This window comes from Anoplolepis gracilipes, unplaced genomic scaffold (genome assembly GCF_047496725.1).
Source record: "Anoplolepis gracilipes unplaced genomic scaffold, ASM4749672v1 Contig18, whole genome shotgun sequence".
In the NCBI taxonomy this organism is placed as follows: Eukaryota; Metazoa; Arthropoda; class Insecta; order Hymenoptera; family Formicidae; genus Anoplolepis; species Anoplolepis gracilipes.
The window spans coordinates 1,580,835-1,597,066 of record NW_027328669.1 but is presented as its reverse complement, the minus strand read 5'-3'; the positions used below and the strand labels follow the sequence as shown (position 1 = coordinate 1,597,066).

The 16,232-nt window shown below is 29.6% G+C and overlaps 1 long non-coding RNA gene across 7 annotated transcripts in view; it reads right to left on the bottom strand.

Moving 5' to 3' along the window:
• Positions 1 to 10,236, bottom strand: part of LOC140675804 (uncharacterized) — a 59,620-nt gene extending 49,384 nt beyond the window's left edge. Inside the window, exon 1 of one of the 7 annotated variants that reach the window (XR_012048470.1) lies at positions 9,193 to 10,236. This is a non-coding gene — a long non-coding RNA (uncharacterized lncRNA). The remainder of the gene's footprint in view (positions 1 to 9,192) is intronic. The other 6 variants (XR_012048473.1, XR_012048469.1, XR_012048467.1 and 3 more) reach the window with 6 other exon arrangements.
• Between the last annotated feature and the right edge of the window lie 5,996 nt (positions 10,237 to 16,232).

The window sequence follows — 16,232 nt, the reverse complement described above, 5'->3', positions numbered from 1 at the left end:
AGGTACGTCCGCTATAGAAAGAGAGATACTACATCTGAGACCTATCTTTGTCTCTTTTGTTAGCATCTCATTGTTATTTTTATTATTTTCATCGACATATAGAAAAAAATAACCAATGAGATGGTAATAAAAGAGATAAACATAGGCCTCAGCAGGGTTGGGAAGATGTCATATCTTATGTATCATATATAGGTATCTTATATATGATACTAGAGTATGATACCACGTTAGTTTGATACATATGTATATGTATTATACCCTAGTTTATTTATATGTCACATAACATTTTTCGTTTTTATAGTGTACATTTTATTGTAAGTTATTGTGTATATGTGCATATTTTAATCATTGTTTGTATTCGGCAAAGCAAATGAGACGTCAAAGTGCTCTTTTACTTCACTCTATCTTTGTTCAATTTCAGTAAGTAACGAAGACAGAATGTGTCAAAAGACCCTTCAGATGTCTCAGATTTGCTTTGCCGAACGCAAGTATTATGTCAGGGAACGCGGAAACGCTTGCGTGCGACAAAAAGATGCGGTAGCCAATCAATCTTTTGCTCTTATAAAAAAGATATATGATTGGTTACCGTATCGTCTTTTGTCGCGCGGCAAGCTTTATTGTATCTTGTCTGCAAAAGCCATTAGGCCGGGTCTACAATAGGTGTAATGGGCCTTAAGCTGTAAGAAATTAACCAATCACAATTGACTTTAGAGAAGAATAATGAATATGATTGATTCATTTTTTACGACTTAAGGCTTACTACAGGTATGGTAGACCCGGGCTTAATGCTAAAAATATCTTACATAGTTTGATACGCAATCATACGTATTATATGTATGAAACCTCTGAAATGTGTATCAAACCCAACCCTGTCTATGAATACCGGCCTAAATATAAAGCTGGATTTACATTGGTCGTATCGTAGCATTATAAGTAAGTCGTAAGTCGTAAGAAAGAACCAACCATATTTGATTATTTTTTTCACGTTTAACTTGTGATTGGTTAATTTCTTACAGTTTACGACTTACAATACTACGATACAATCAATGTAAATCTAGCTTGAGACACAGTATAAGTATACACAGTAGCGACAGTGAGCGTCGGCACCTTTGATGTGATGTTGCTTGGTCACATGACATGTCGCCATTTTGAGAATAGTACACGCGCGCTGTTTATAATTTGGCTACAAGAATAATTTTATAATTATATTTAATAAATTGATAAAATTTATTTGTCATCTCTCTCTCTCTCTCTCTCAAAAATGTATTATTACTGAAATATCTTTGTTTATACCTTTCCGAATCACGTGGAAAGCTAAAAAACTACGTCCAGGCAGTCGTCCCGAAATATTTTTACAATTTTTTATTGTGCACAAGAGAAGCCACCCTTTTTCACTTTTATATTGCACTATATTGGACAAAATTTTATGTCACTTTTACACAATAAATAAAATAATATGACAGTATTCACGTAAAACATATTTGTCTATATTATAAGTTAGATGCATCCATAAGGCGCAGCCATCTTCTCTGTAGTACATACAAGCTGACGCATGCGCACTAGAAATTTGTTACATCAAAATCGCTCACTGTCGCTACTGTGTATACTTATACTGTGCTTGAGATCGGACTTAAAATACCGACCTTAAATGCGTCCGTGCACTAGCGCCTCTACATCTATTTTATAATTGCTTGGAACTACATAGCCACATCTATTTTTTGATGCTACTGGTAAAATCTCCGTTTGAATGTGAATCCATGTTACATCCATAATTGTGGATTAAGAATATATGAATCAAGAAATATTATGAATTTATTACTATGTTTTATTGGCTACGCGTTCTTTATTCTAGTATATGTATACTAGACACTCATATAAATTATTATTGTATATATATATATATATATATATATATATATATATATATATAATATTTTTAAAATCAATTGTAATGTAAAATAAAATATAGATTTGTACGTGACAGTTTGTAAGATATTTTATCTTACATTACAATTGATTTTAAAAAAATATACTCATCTCAAAAATATTTTCATTATTATTGTAAGTGGATTCCACACATACATATAGTGATTTTTTCGTTTATTTCTCAAAGATTCGATAAAATAATTTTATTATAAATGAATAAATTTTGAATAAAATTGTCTTCTCAATTTTTATTCATAGTAGAAATTATAAATAACATAAAACATGTCATTTATAATGACATAATTACGGGAATTTAATTTTTAAAAATAATTACAAAAAATTAGAAAATTATTATTTTTATTCAGAAAAAATATATATATACAATTATAAAGTATATAGAAACCTATATAAATATTATTTAAAACATTTTTAATGTGTCTCATTGTTTCAACGATACTTGTTTATGCACATAGCATAGATGAGCACGAATAGCGTATACAGAAGTGTTTAAGTTAATTTTCGAAAATGATATTTCGTAAAATAACTTTATTATATATAGTTGAATTCGGAAAAAAATAAGCTTTAATTTGGTGAAAAAAAAATTAACAATTTTTGAAAAAAATAGGAGTGGTGGGGGTTTTTTGAAAAAAAATAATAAAAATAAAAATTTTTTTCTCATAACTTTAAAGTACTCTTTAAACCGTTAAACTTTCATTTAACAATTTTTTTTCTATCTCTTATAGTTTTGACGATATTCGACTTTGAAAGAAAATACCGCTTTTTTCAAAGGGGTGTTTCACCCCCTAAACATGAATTATCGCCCATATAAAAAAATACGTGTCTCTTAGATTTTTGTGTTTAACAACATATTTCAAGAAGAATCAAATCGGTGTCGGACAGTTGTGACACTTCCCTTGTAAGAAGAATTAAAATTGTCAATAATACTACAATTTTCGTATTATACGTCATCTTACTATAGAAAATAAAATTTTTTGTTGACTTTTTAAAAACTATTATATTTTCATAATTTAAATAGCGTTTTTTAAAAAGTGAGGTGCCACAAGATGTTAGCACCTCCTTTCTTTGTGTATGATTTTCTAATTAAATCTACGGAATTTTTTCTATGGACCTACCTAAAAACTGTAGAATTATTACAAGTGCACATAGAACTGTTAAAATTTTCAATTTTTGAAAATGAAATGCAAACTTCACAGAGGTTCATTTTGTTCACTTATCAAACTCCGACTAGTGATTAGAAGACAACATGCTCGCATTACTCCCCTCTCCCCATGTTACAATAAATGCCTGTTACTTCAATGCTTACAAATCATCACGCTTTCTTTATCGGATCACTCTCATATGAATATCGTCCGCTTTTAAAAGATTCTGCGGATAATCAATTACGCGATTAAGTCTTTACAATATTATCATGTTTTAGATATCAAAGATATAAAAAAAATAAGAAGAGATACGCATATGTATCATATAACAAATGGGATAGACAGAGAAAGACAAGGATATAAACATAGGTAAGTACTGAATCGAGTCACACGCTAAAATATTTACTATATTTTATAATTAACTACCCGAATCATGTTCTTTTCAGTTCAATGAAATATCATAGTACAATACATCGAAAATTTTTATTAAATATCGATTAGTTGGATATGATGAAATTATTCACATACTTTTAAAAACAGAAAGACAACGATATTTATCAGAATAAGATAATTTTTTACATACACTTTATGTTTCTGATCTTTCATTCTATCAACGCTTCCATTTGTTTCATGGTGATAACCAAACATTAAACAAAATGTAGATAAAAAAATATGAACATCATTATTTTTATTTTATAATATGTCCAAGCATCACATTATATTATTTGAATATTTTATACTTTTTATACTGTATTGAATTTACTGTGGATATACGTACAATAGAAAATTTTCCTATAATATCTCTTCTTGTATATTATTTTAGAATATTATTTTAGTATATTATTTCTTGCAGGATATATTTTTAAGCACATATACATGTCCTATAATTATGCATAAAATTACACCTCATCAATTTCATCACCACTTTGATATGTTATATGAGAGGTTGTTCTGAGTAATCTCTCGTAAGAATTAAGTAAAGTATGGCATTTAGGAGATATAACAAATTAAAGTTTGATAATTTTTATACTTTTTTGTATTATTAATTGTAAAAATATATTTAAAAGGTATATTACAACATTATGGGTTAAACATAATATTTATATTCATAAAAATTATATTACGTAATTTATTCATTAGATCAAAATTAACAAATATCTAATATTTAGTGAAAAATATATCGTCTGAATCATTTTGATTTGTATTTAATGTGATTCGATGAATAGTGTTTGTCGCTAAAGTGTATTTGGCGTAAATTAGGATTGTATAAAATTGTGATGTGTAGAACGCGTGTATCATAAATGTAGAACGCTCAAATATAATCTAAAGAATAAAAATGGGCGGGCAAAAGAAGGAATGAATTGGGTGCACAATGAATGGAAATTATAAAGAAGTTATGCGAAGTCAATAGTGCCAATATTGGTCAATAAGATACTCAATCGAGAGGGACTGTATGTATGAATCTGTTTATGAATTGAATCAGATTATGAATTGAATATGTTTCCATTTATACAGTGGCATAGTAAGGGAAGACTGCGGTCTTCCTTCTTTTCCTTACTAAGATACTGATTGCAACCATCCAACTAATTAATAACTAGCAATTTATTAACTTTATTTTGTATTTTATATAAAAAATAAACATAGCTTAAAAAAAGTTTTAAATAAACTAAAATTGTTTTAATAATTAGTTTTAACAAAACAAGTCTTAAATTTAAGAAAATCTAAATTTTCATTTTATAGACTTGCAAATTCTTTAATAATATCCCTTATGGAAAAAACACCCCAAAACACCCCGAAAATCACATTAAAAATAACACTCACTTTGAGTGTTACTTCGGATACTTAACTTTAGTATAACCCTAAACTTAAGTATAACTCCCCATTTCACAGTTAACTTGAGTGTTAGTCTCAACTTGAGAGTTAAGTTAAGTTATATAGAAACTTTGATTTTGTCAAATAGGTAGTAAAACGGATTATTTCCAGTTTGTCCGACCAGTTACAAATCATCTATTTCATATTTTGAATGTCTTGTTGAGATTATATCAAAAATTAAACTATATATATCCAAGATTGTATTAATTAATTTTAATACGCGCATAACCATTCGTAAATTTGTATATTTATTACTGGGTTGATTATGTAATTTTTCCTCTAGCAGAAGTAGTTTTCCCCTAGTAGAAACGTGAAAAGTCAAAAGTTTCACGTGATTTGTATGATCAGCTACGATTTCACGTGATCCTGTAAATGCCTTTGGGATGTCTTCTGGACATATTTTGGATATACATACTGTTTGGTTTTTTATTCACTATTGTTATTTATCCATTTAGACGAACATTCTAATTAGAATATCTTTCCCGGGAAAGAAAGTTGGCTATATATGGATTTTCTTAATATCTGATCATGTCTTACCAAGTATAATCATATATGATATTATATGATAATTAAATAAAATCATATGATATCATATATGATTTTTTTTAATTATCATATTATCATATATAACTATATTTGACAATATATGCTCAGATATTGACAAAATCCATATATGGCCAATTTTATATGGACTTTTTTTTTCTCAGGTTATTAGATACAGAAAAAATTAATAACAGTTTCATACGAATTCTCTTCATACAAAAATTCTTTTTATAAATACGTAAAATGGACATTTTAAGACGTCTAAATATAAATGTATTTTGAACGTCCAATAATGTATATTCTTAAAACGTTTATATTACATCCATGGACATTTGGACTAAATAAAAACCAAAATTGGACGTTCAATGGACATTTTGTGCTGGGTTGAGAGTTAATTTGTGTGTTACTCTCAAGTTAAGAGTAACACTCATATTAACTCTCAAGTTGAAAATAATACTCAAGTTGAGGGTAACAATAAATTGAATACGCAGTTCAATGAATGAACTGTAGAACTTATAGCGTTGTTGTTCGAACGGATTTTAACCCAATCTGGATTATTTTACTATGAATTTATGTCTTTTATTGGCAGAGACGATGCAATGACGTCAATTAATCGCTCTCGGAGCGGTTAAAACTGCTTCAATCGAAAACACTAGTTTGTACTCTGCAATAAAATGTTAGTTTAAACTATTCTGTAATGGTCACAAATGAATAATACACTATCAATGAACATTTTTGTTAACTAATTGTTCGTTGTGACCATTAAATAAAAATATTAGAATGTATCATATGTACACTAAATAGAGGTGTTCATTAAATAAAAATAAAATTGAATAATGTTCTTATGAAAATAATTATTTATCTCAATCCTGAAAATAATACTCAATGGTTTAAGGTTTACACTCATCTATTGAATGTCATACTTAAGTATTGAGAATAAACTTTTGTGTTTACACTTAAATTTGGGTGTAACATTTAGTCATTGACTATACATGCTTAATTTTGTAGTGTATACACTCAATTTTAAGTATAAACACTCACTCTTTGAGTATAAATACTTAAATGTTTGACACTAAATTTTCAGTGTAAACACTCAAAGTTGAAGTGTATATATATTCAAATTTGAATAAAAATTCAGAGTAAACTCAAAATTGAGTGTTTACACTGCAAATTGAATCTAAACACTCAAAATTTGAGTATTTTTTTCCGTAAGAGATATTAAAAAAGATCAACTAAAAAGAGAGGATCTGCTGGTTGTAACCTAACAAGCGGAGAAAACAAAAAAAGAACGATATTTCGATCATAAGACGAGTCTTTGTCTATTTGTCTTGTTGGCTATATGATTTGCGCAATATTTTTAATGTTGGAGACTGCAGAGTTAAAAAGCATGAACGATTTGTTCGTCTCCACGTGGCGACTTTTTTGTGCTACGCAGAAAAGAAAAGAACACATTAATAAATAAAAAATTTTAGTTTAAGAGATATAAAATAAGTTTTGAATAAAAATTTTATGGTCTTTAATGTACTTTATATAAAACTATATAATTAGATGATAAGATATACTCGGCAATGAGAGCCCATGCGCGGATGTTGATGCGTAAAGAAATTAATTCTTTTCCCGAAAGAATTTTTTAATTAGTGCACAGAGCACATATTTTTAGATTCTCATTTTTGAGAACTCTCGTATATATTTTCAAATTATTAAATTCACGCGGGCTGAAAAATCGCGTTCTTCGGTTTATTTATCAAGAGGTTTATAAACAAATAGACGAGAGGAGTATCGGTGTGGGGCTGAATAGCTCAGTGGTAAGAGCAGTCGCCCGGCAAGCAAAAGACTCGGGTTCAATTCCCGATTCAGCGACTTCGCCCCGATATTTTTTCTCGTCTACATCTCTTTAGGGGGTATAGAGGGGTTTTTAGAGTTCTCAAAAATGAGAATCTAAAAATATGTGCACTAATTAAAAAATTCTTTCGGGAAAAGAATTAATTTCTTTACGCATCAACATCCGCGCATGGGCTCTCATTGTCGAGTATATCTTATCATCATGTTTGTAAATATTGGAGCCGTATATATTTTCAAACTATATAATTAGATTTGTCAAAAATATAATATTTTTCAAAATTCCCCTTTCCCTTAATTTTTGAAAAATCTGATTATGCAGTTTTAAAGTATATTAAAAACCATAAGATTTTTATTCAAAATTTTTTTAAATATTTTTTACCGTTTCGACGGTATTTACTCAAAAATATAAAAACCAAAATTTTTCTCAAGAAGGTGTTTCACCCTCTTAACAGTCGAGAAAGCACGTATAAAAAATACGTGTCTCCTATTTTGACCTAGACTAAAACATATTCAAAGCGCATTAAAATCGGAGCGGGACACTTCCATACCTTGTCAGTTGGTGTGTAACTTTGACCCCTCATATCTCAACAATAAAGAGTGGGCTCAATTTGAAAATCTCAGAGAATTAATGTCTTATGATAAACTACAATATTATTTAGCATCAAATTTACTTTACTTCAAAGTTTGTGAGAGTATTTTAAACAGAATATACATATGGTGAATGAGAACGTATCCTTCATCGCGCCTATAGCTTAAAACGTACATGTATGTGCGTGTGTGTAATTAAAGAGTACGAAAAAAAGAAGGCAATTGCGTTGAGATGATGAAGACACAGGAGAGAGAGTTGGAGTTGATAAATACTGTGAAAGTGACGAACCACGGGGTTCTAATCTCTCTAACTCCCAACGCAGGCAAAGAATTGCCTTCTTTCGTTCTTTTTACTGCACACCCGTACATACACGCACGTTTTGAACTGTAGACGCGATGAAGAATACATTCACTATATGTATGTTAGGTTTAAAATTTTCTCACAAATTTTAAAGTTGAATATCTCCGCCAAAGATAATCTTAAAAAAATCAAAGTAGATTTAAAAGAGCACATTTTCTTCAACTTTTATTCTTAAGCTGGGGCAACCGAAAAAATAATTTTTAGATTATATGCAACCATCTTAATTTGTATTGTCGACATACTGAAAGTTTGGAGCTGAATTTAAAGTGCAAAACGGCATGCAAAAAGAAATCATTTCTGAAATTTAGTCTTACTACTTGAAAGCTGATACTTTAAGTTTCATAATGCTTTTTATTCCTGTACGATGATCTGTTCGCCTAATATAGCTTATTAAAGTTTAAAAAAAGTTTTTTTGTTTAAAGTGGAATAACTTGGCAAGAAAAAATCGTACGACAAAAAATAAAAAACAAAATTAAATCTTAAGAAACATCCTTTCACTTGAAATTGGTTTGATAAACCAGAAAAAATCACCCCACTTGGTGCGATGCGTTAAAGTTGAGATTTCATTTTCCTATTTGCTTTATTCCGCTTTAAAGTAACTTCAAAATTAATGAATGTATTGTCATAAGTCCAAGAGAAACTCAAAGTAGACATCTGAAACTTTAATTTGCTCTTTTGTTCGTTTCAGTATAATAATTTTTCGCAAAGTTACAGCACTTCAAAGTTTGATTTTCGTGAAAAAATTGTTGTCATGTTAATTTTTTTGAGGAGTGTATAATCTCAAATTCTCCATGAAGAGACTCTACTAAAAAACTTTCTATGATAAAATATCGAAACTCTTACTAAACTACTTTATTTATGCGATAAAGATGTTGCGTTATATGAAAATTTTTTACTTACCAAAAATATTTGGATAGATTCTTGACAACTTGAATCGCATTATCAACCAATCTCTCGATGAATTTGAAAGGTGTGTTATTTGGCTATCTTTGAATTTGTTGCATTACATGCACATTTTTTTTTAGTTAAATTACATTCTGATCATAAATATTCATTGAATTGATGAATCTCATTCTGATTCACGTCTTCTGTTACAAAAATCTAATAACTACGCACACTTCAAATTTAGAATGATTTTCAATTACTGATCATTTCGTACCTAAATTATAGAGATAGTTTACATTTCAAACAGAAAGTTTTATCAACAGTTATATTTGCACTTGCAAAAGTTTTTCTACAATTCTTGATTGTATTTAAAAAAATTTCTGTCAATTTATTTTTAAAAAATCTCTCTCTCTCTCTCTCTCTCTCTCTCTCTCAAAATCAACTTTTTAATTTTAGTGCTAACATCATATACGTAAAAAAAATACAAAAAAAAATACGAAGTGCATCGAAAATATTTATTTGTTTTTTGTAGTTTTTAATATAATTCAAAAATTATTTAAAAGTATTTAAAGACCAGATTTTTCTCATTAAAATTTGTCAGAACTATTAAGTTCTCTACAAGACCTGCCGACAACTGTCGAAAAAGCGATAGAAATAATTAGAATTGTATAGGTTTCGAAAATGTCAACTCTAAAATTAAAAAATGGTTTAAAAATATTTAAAGCCTAGGACTATTGTGAAACCTTATCAGGAATACTGTAGTACTTTTCAAAAACTATAGAATTTTATATATAATTTATAATTTAAAGGACGTTTTTAACGTCAAAGGATGTTAGCACCTCATTTTTTCGTATATGATTTTTTTAAATCGATAGAACTTTTCCTAAAACCTATAGATTTACTTAAAAACTATAATTATTACGAGTACACATAGAACTGTTGATAAAACTTTCAACTTTTGAAAATGAAGTGCAAACTTCACAGAGATTCTTTTCGTTCGCTTGACAAACTTCGACTAGTGATTGGAAGACGACACGCTTGCATTACTCTCCCCACTCCATTTTACAATGCCTGTGACTTCGATGCTCACAAATTATATACAATCATCACGTCTTCTTTATCACTCTCGTATGAATATTGCCCACTTCCAAAAGATTCTGTAAATAATCAATTACACGATTTCTTAAATCTCCATGATGTTATTATCATACCTCGAATATAGAATATATAAAAAAGATACGAGTATGCGTTGTACAATAAATGGGATAAAAAAAGAGGACAAAGATTTAAACATATAAAAATACTGAACTGTGTCACACCGTAAAATATTCACTATATATTATAATTAATTGCTTTTTTTAGTAAATGTTCGGATTAACATCTCACGAATTATTTTTGCTTTTATTTTATATGCTATAAGATAATTTTCCTAAAAAATACACACTGGAAAATTTGAGACACTCTTTGGTTTTTGAGATTCGTGATTTTGAAATATTTTAAAAATAATATTTCTAGGAAAAAAGGTTTGGTCCCTTAACTTTGATATATGTTTTCAACATTTTTATCATAAAATAGAGGTGTTTAGAAATTTTATTAATTGTAAAAATACATTTAAAGGATTTATTACAACTTTATGCGTTAAACATAATATTTGTATTCGTAAAAATTATATTACGCAATTTATTCATTACGTTAAAATTTAACAAGACAAAAAAGATCTATTTTATAATATACATGTTCCTTTGTTTGCCGCTACGTGGCGCTCTCAGACTTAACTAATTCGTATTCAAGTTTTTCATAAAATATATATAAAGCTTACAAAGAATAGGTCTTACTAACTATATAATTTAAGGTATGTCTTTTTTGTCAGTTTAATTTCTGATATGATCTCAACAAGAGATTTAAAACATGATAAAAATAGATTATTTGCAACTAGTTGGATAAATTAATTAAAAAATCCGTTTTATTATCTATTTGAAGCACAAAATCGCAATTTCAATATAACTTAAATATATATATATATATATATATATATATATATATATATATAATTTATTATATTATTAATTATAATCAATTCTAAATAGAATTACAAAGAATTTCAATTTTGAACTGACCATATTTTGACGTCAAAATGTCGCTTGCTACCTGGGATGTCTAAAATATAATTTAAAAAAATAACTAAAAGATGTCTAAATTCATTGAATTTATACTTGTGGATTGTGACTATTCTTACGTATATTTGTGTAGATTGAAAATTCAAATACCGTACGCATGTGCAATGGTATTTGCTTTCTGCTTACGGCTTCTGCAATTTTATGTGCTTCTACCTTAAGATGTACAGAATAGCGCTCCTGTGTGCGTGCGTGCGTGCGTGTGTGTGTGTGCTAATTGTAAGACGGCGCCTTGCTAAAGGTGGAAGCACATAAAATTGCAGAAGTCGTAAGCAAAAGGCAGATACCATAGCGCACGCGTACGGTATCTAAATTTCCAATCTACATAAAAATACATAAGCATAACCACAAGTATAAATTTATTGTAGCCGGTTCTACTAAGTGAATCGCATTACAAAAAATTAAAAACGAATTTATATTATTGATTAATACGTAAGTATTCTCACTATTTATTTATCAACGTAATGAAAATGGTCTCACTGAGTTTACACCAGTGATTACAATTACAACTACATACGATCATTGTCAGTTTGAATTTTCATTACATTGATAAATAAATAGTGAGAATACTTACGTGTCAATCAATATAAATTTGTTCTTAATTTTTTGTAATGCAATTCACTTAGTAAAACCGGATACAATGAATTTATACTTGTAGCTATGCTTATGTATTTTTATGTAGATTGAAAATTCAGATACCGTACGCATGCGCTATGGTATCTGCCTTCTGCTTACGGCTTCTGCAATTTTATGTACTTCCACCTTAAGACCGCTCCTGCGTCTCTGCCTCTCTCTCCTTTACTTCGCTACTGTGCACAAAGACTATAGCTGCCATGTTCTATATTTAATTTCTCTATTCCTTGAGTGATTCGAGTGAATGAATTTGATCAATCATTGATCATATCCTATGAATTGAAGTCTTTTATTGGTAGAGACCATGCAACGCCATTAATAAATCGATTGAATCGATTGAAGTTTATTCAATCAAACACACTATTATATTCAATTCACTAGAATGACTAGAATGAATCGCCGGGCAGTACGTGTATAAAGTCCGTATCAGATTATACAGGGTGTTAGAAAAGTCTGGAAACGGTCAAATATCTCGAAAACGAAACATTTCTGAGAAAAATGTTTCCAACCAAGGTTGTTGGATTTTAAAAGTTCTATTCAATGATCATATCCGTTTGACCTTGATGATTAACACACATAATTATGTTAAAGTAAAAACGTGCTAGTTGCAAATTTAGATTTTTTCTTAAAGATAACTATGTGTTTTCTTTACACCAATTAATTCGTCTCGTTATTCTGGGCATAAAAGTATTAGGGTAAGATAATCGAAAAATGAATATTTTACGAGATATCTTGTATTTTATGTCAAAATATTGCAACTTTGAAGCCTTATAACTCGTAAAGTACGCAATGAAAAAACATTTGATTAGAGTGTTTTGGAAAGTTCTCGAGATAAGCTACAAGAATATGCAAAAATATATAGGATGTTCCGTTTAAAAAAATCATATTGGCCTTGATCTCGCCTTGATCCCTCCACTCAAGGTCAAACGGATATGATTATTGAGTAGAACTTTTAAAACCCTTTGGTTGGAAACATTTTTCTCAGAAACGTTTCGTTTTTAAGATATTTGACCGTTTCCAAGTTTTTCTAATACCCTGTATATTGAAAATTAAGATTAAAGATTAAACAAAAAATTAAATAGATTTCATATTTTTTTAAAAATAACTCTGTGTTTTCTTCACATTAATTGATTTCTTTCATTATTCTGTGCCTAAAAATATTGAGGTAAAATACTCAGAAAATGAATATTTCTTTTAGATATATTTCATTAGATATAGGTAATGTAAAACTATATCAAATTAAAATATAAAATATCTTGTAAACTATTCAATTTTCTGCCATCATATTCTTATAACTTTATACGCCAAATATAAGAAGGAATAAATTTATATAAAAAAGTTATGTTCATTTTAACTATCTTAATCTTTAAATCTTTGAAAAAAATGACGTTGAAAAAATGTTTTCTGTCATCATAATTGCTTCCTCGAATAATGTAATTTTTTCCTTAAACATTTTTTCCTATTGACAACAAGTGAAATATTCAAAAGACTTGATTAAATGGACTATTCTATATATATACAGCCATTCACAAAATTATTAGGCACCCTTAAATTTTCCGTATTTCTTATTTTGTTAATAGTATATAAATTCTAAAAAGATTAAAAAATTTTTAAAAACTATTGATAGCACTTTAAAGCTGAAATTTCAAGCTTTAAAATGTTTTTTTTAATGTTTCGTTTGCAATAATTTTTCGCCCAGTATCGACATGCCTGAAAAATATAGATTTAGTTTCAAAATTATGTATCTCGGCCAAAAAAAGTTGTAGAAAAGTTTAAAAAAAAGCATTTTGTAGGCAAAATATTGTAGTTTATGGAACTTGACTTAAATTTTTCGAGAGAAATTTTTTTACCAAATTAAAGAGCGTCAAAAATACAGTAAAATTTTAAGAAATAAAACAATGTTCTCTTTTAAAGCACAGAACAAGGAAAATGCAAAAATTTTTTAAATTACTGATAGCAACTTTAATGCATTATCAGTACATTAAAAAATTTTGTATTTTCTTTGTTCTGTGCTTTAAAAAAAAACATTGTTTTGTTTCTTAAAATTTTATTGTATTTTTGACACTCTGTAAATCGGTAAAAAATTCTTTTCGAAAAATTTTGAAACTAAATCTGTATTTTTCAGACATGTTGTCGATACTGGGCGAAAAATTATCGCAAACGAAAAATTAAAAAAACATTTTAAAGCTTGAAATTTCAGCTTTAAAGTACTATTGATAGTTTTTTAAAATTTTTTTAGTATTTCTATATTATTAACAAAATAAGAAATACGAAAAATTTAAGGGTGCCTAATAATTTTGTCAATGGTTGTAGATGAGTGATTAATATCTTTGAGAGGTTATTTAATTTAGTTTCAAATGAAAAAGATATAGATAGATAGAAGCGTTTTTTGCAGTTCTAGGACAAGCCTTTTAACAACTAACAAAAATAAGATACAGAGAGAGTACAATATATTCCCAGATAGTCAAATTTGTCAAATCAGGTGTTGCAAATTGTGCACTACATATTATGTTAACAAAATTCCGACAGCTGAGCGTGATATGCTGTTTTAATTAATATCGACAGAAAAATGTAATATACAGAAAACGCAATATACAGAGCAATCTTTGTGTCATAATGTGCTACAAAAAATGCTACAATAGTTAAAAAGAACTTTTTGGTAAAAAAAGTAGATTTTTAAACATTGCATGTTAGCACAATATGTCAACAAAAATTAAATCAAAACTAAATCTCCCGGTACGTAATTCGTGGGCGGCAGAGGAGGGAACAGTAGCTGCGTGTCCAACGGTATCAGTTTGCGCGGCCACGGAAAATATCCCATAGACTTTATGCGGATGTCCGTCCTCAGAGGTTTGACCTGCTTTGTTCGTAGCGCCGGGTTAAAGTACGCCTCGTATTCTAAGTCAAAATATAGACGATCCGTCCCGAGGAATTTACTATCCGCTTCACTGACGGGGGCGTATTTGTATTCGTAATATAAGCGTCGCGCGTGGAATTTGTATCCGCCTCTTCTTATTTTTGGCATCTACAAAAAGATCAAATTAGTTTCGCGTGTTCGCTGAGTTCGACCATTGGTTTTGAGGTAGAGAGGTGGCATGTGCAGAATATTAGCACGATGCTATCAGGAGAAGGAATAAGTTTGGTCTTAGGGTAGGAGTGCCGTATGTGCAGAGTATTAGCACGATATCAGCTGGGTAGGGGTAGTAACGAGCGTGCAATTGTTTGCACCGCTACGTCGCTGATTTGGTTAATGGTCGAAACCAGGTCTGTTGAGGGTCGGATTGAAATTTAATATGACGCCGAACGTAGAAAATGCGGACTGGGTTCAAGTACGTTTTGGTATTAATGTACAATGAGATTTCGTAAATATATGTGTATTTTGACTAAACTTACATTGAATAGTTACAGTGGTGACGCGTGAATATGAATCGGAGAGCTATCGGCGCGAAGAACTGACGCAGGGTACGGACGTAGTATAATGAAGTAACGATATAACAGGCGCTCGCGTGAGGTAGAATGACCTTGAAATGGAACTGTATGGAATAGGATCGCGTACTGAGATGGAAACGAATGTGGATATGGAAAGCGAGAAAGTGTTGACTTGGAAATGGAATCGCGTATAGAAATAGAATTTCAAGGATGAGGAGCACTTCTAGAGAGAGAAGTGCATCGCTCAGAGTCTCGAATTAATGTGTCGATTTTTGGGACTGTTTCGAGGTCCCTCGGTTTGTGCGGGTCAGGGTTGAAAAGTGGGGTGGACGCGTAGGAAGGGTTATCTAAGGGTTCGGAGTAGCGGGAGAGTTTTATGGTGGTGGGAGAGTAGCTATTTTATGATTAACGTTTCGTACTGTCGGCTAGAGTCGGTAACGGAAGAATAAGTATATACATATATATATATATATATATATATATATATATATATATATATGACAATTAGAAATATCCTCAGGTAATCCTCAGGTAAATTTAGTTTCAATTACAGTACATATTTAAGATAATTCCGATCAAATAAGGATATTCTACGGAGATCTTATGCTATACGAGATTAGATATCCACAAAATGTCCAATACTGGACATTCTATGGATATCTAAATATTGTCCAGTGATGGATGTCTCAAATTGGATATACTATGGATGTTCATTTTATGTCCATGGATATATGGATGTAAAATGGATATAAAATGAACATCCACAGGACATTCTGTGCTATGTGGGGATATCTTTAAAACTTAATATCTCGCTTCGCG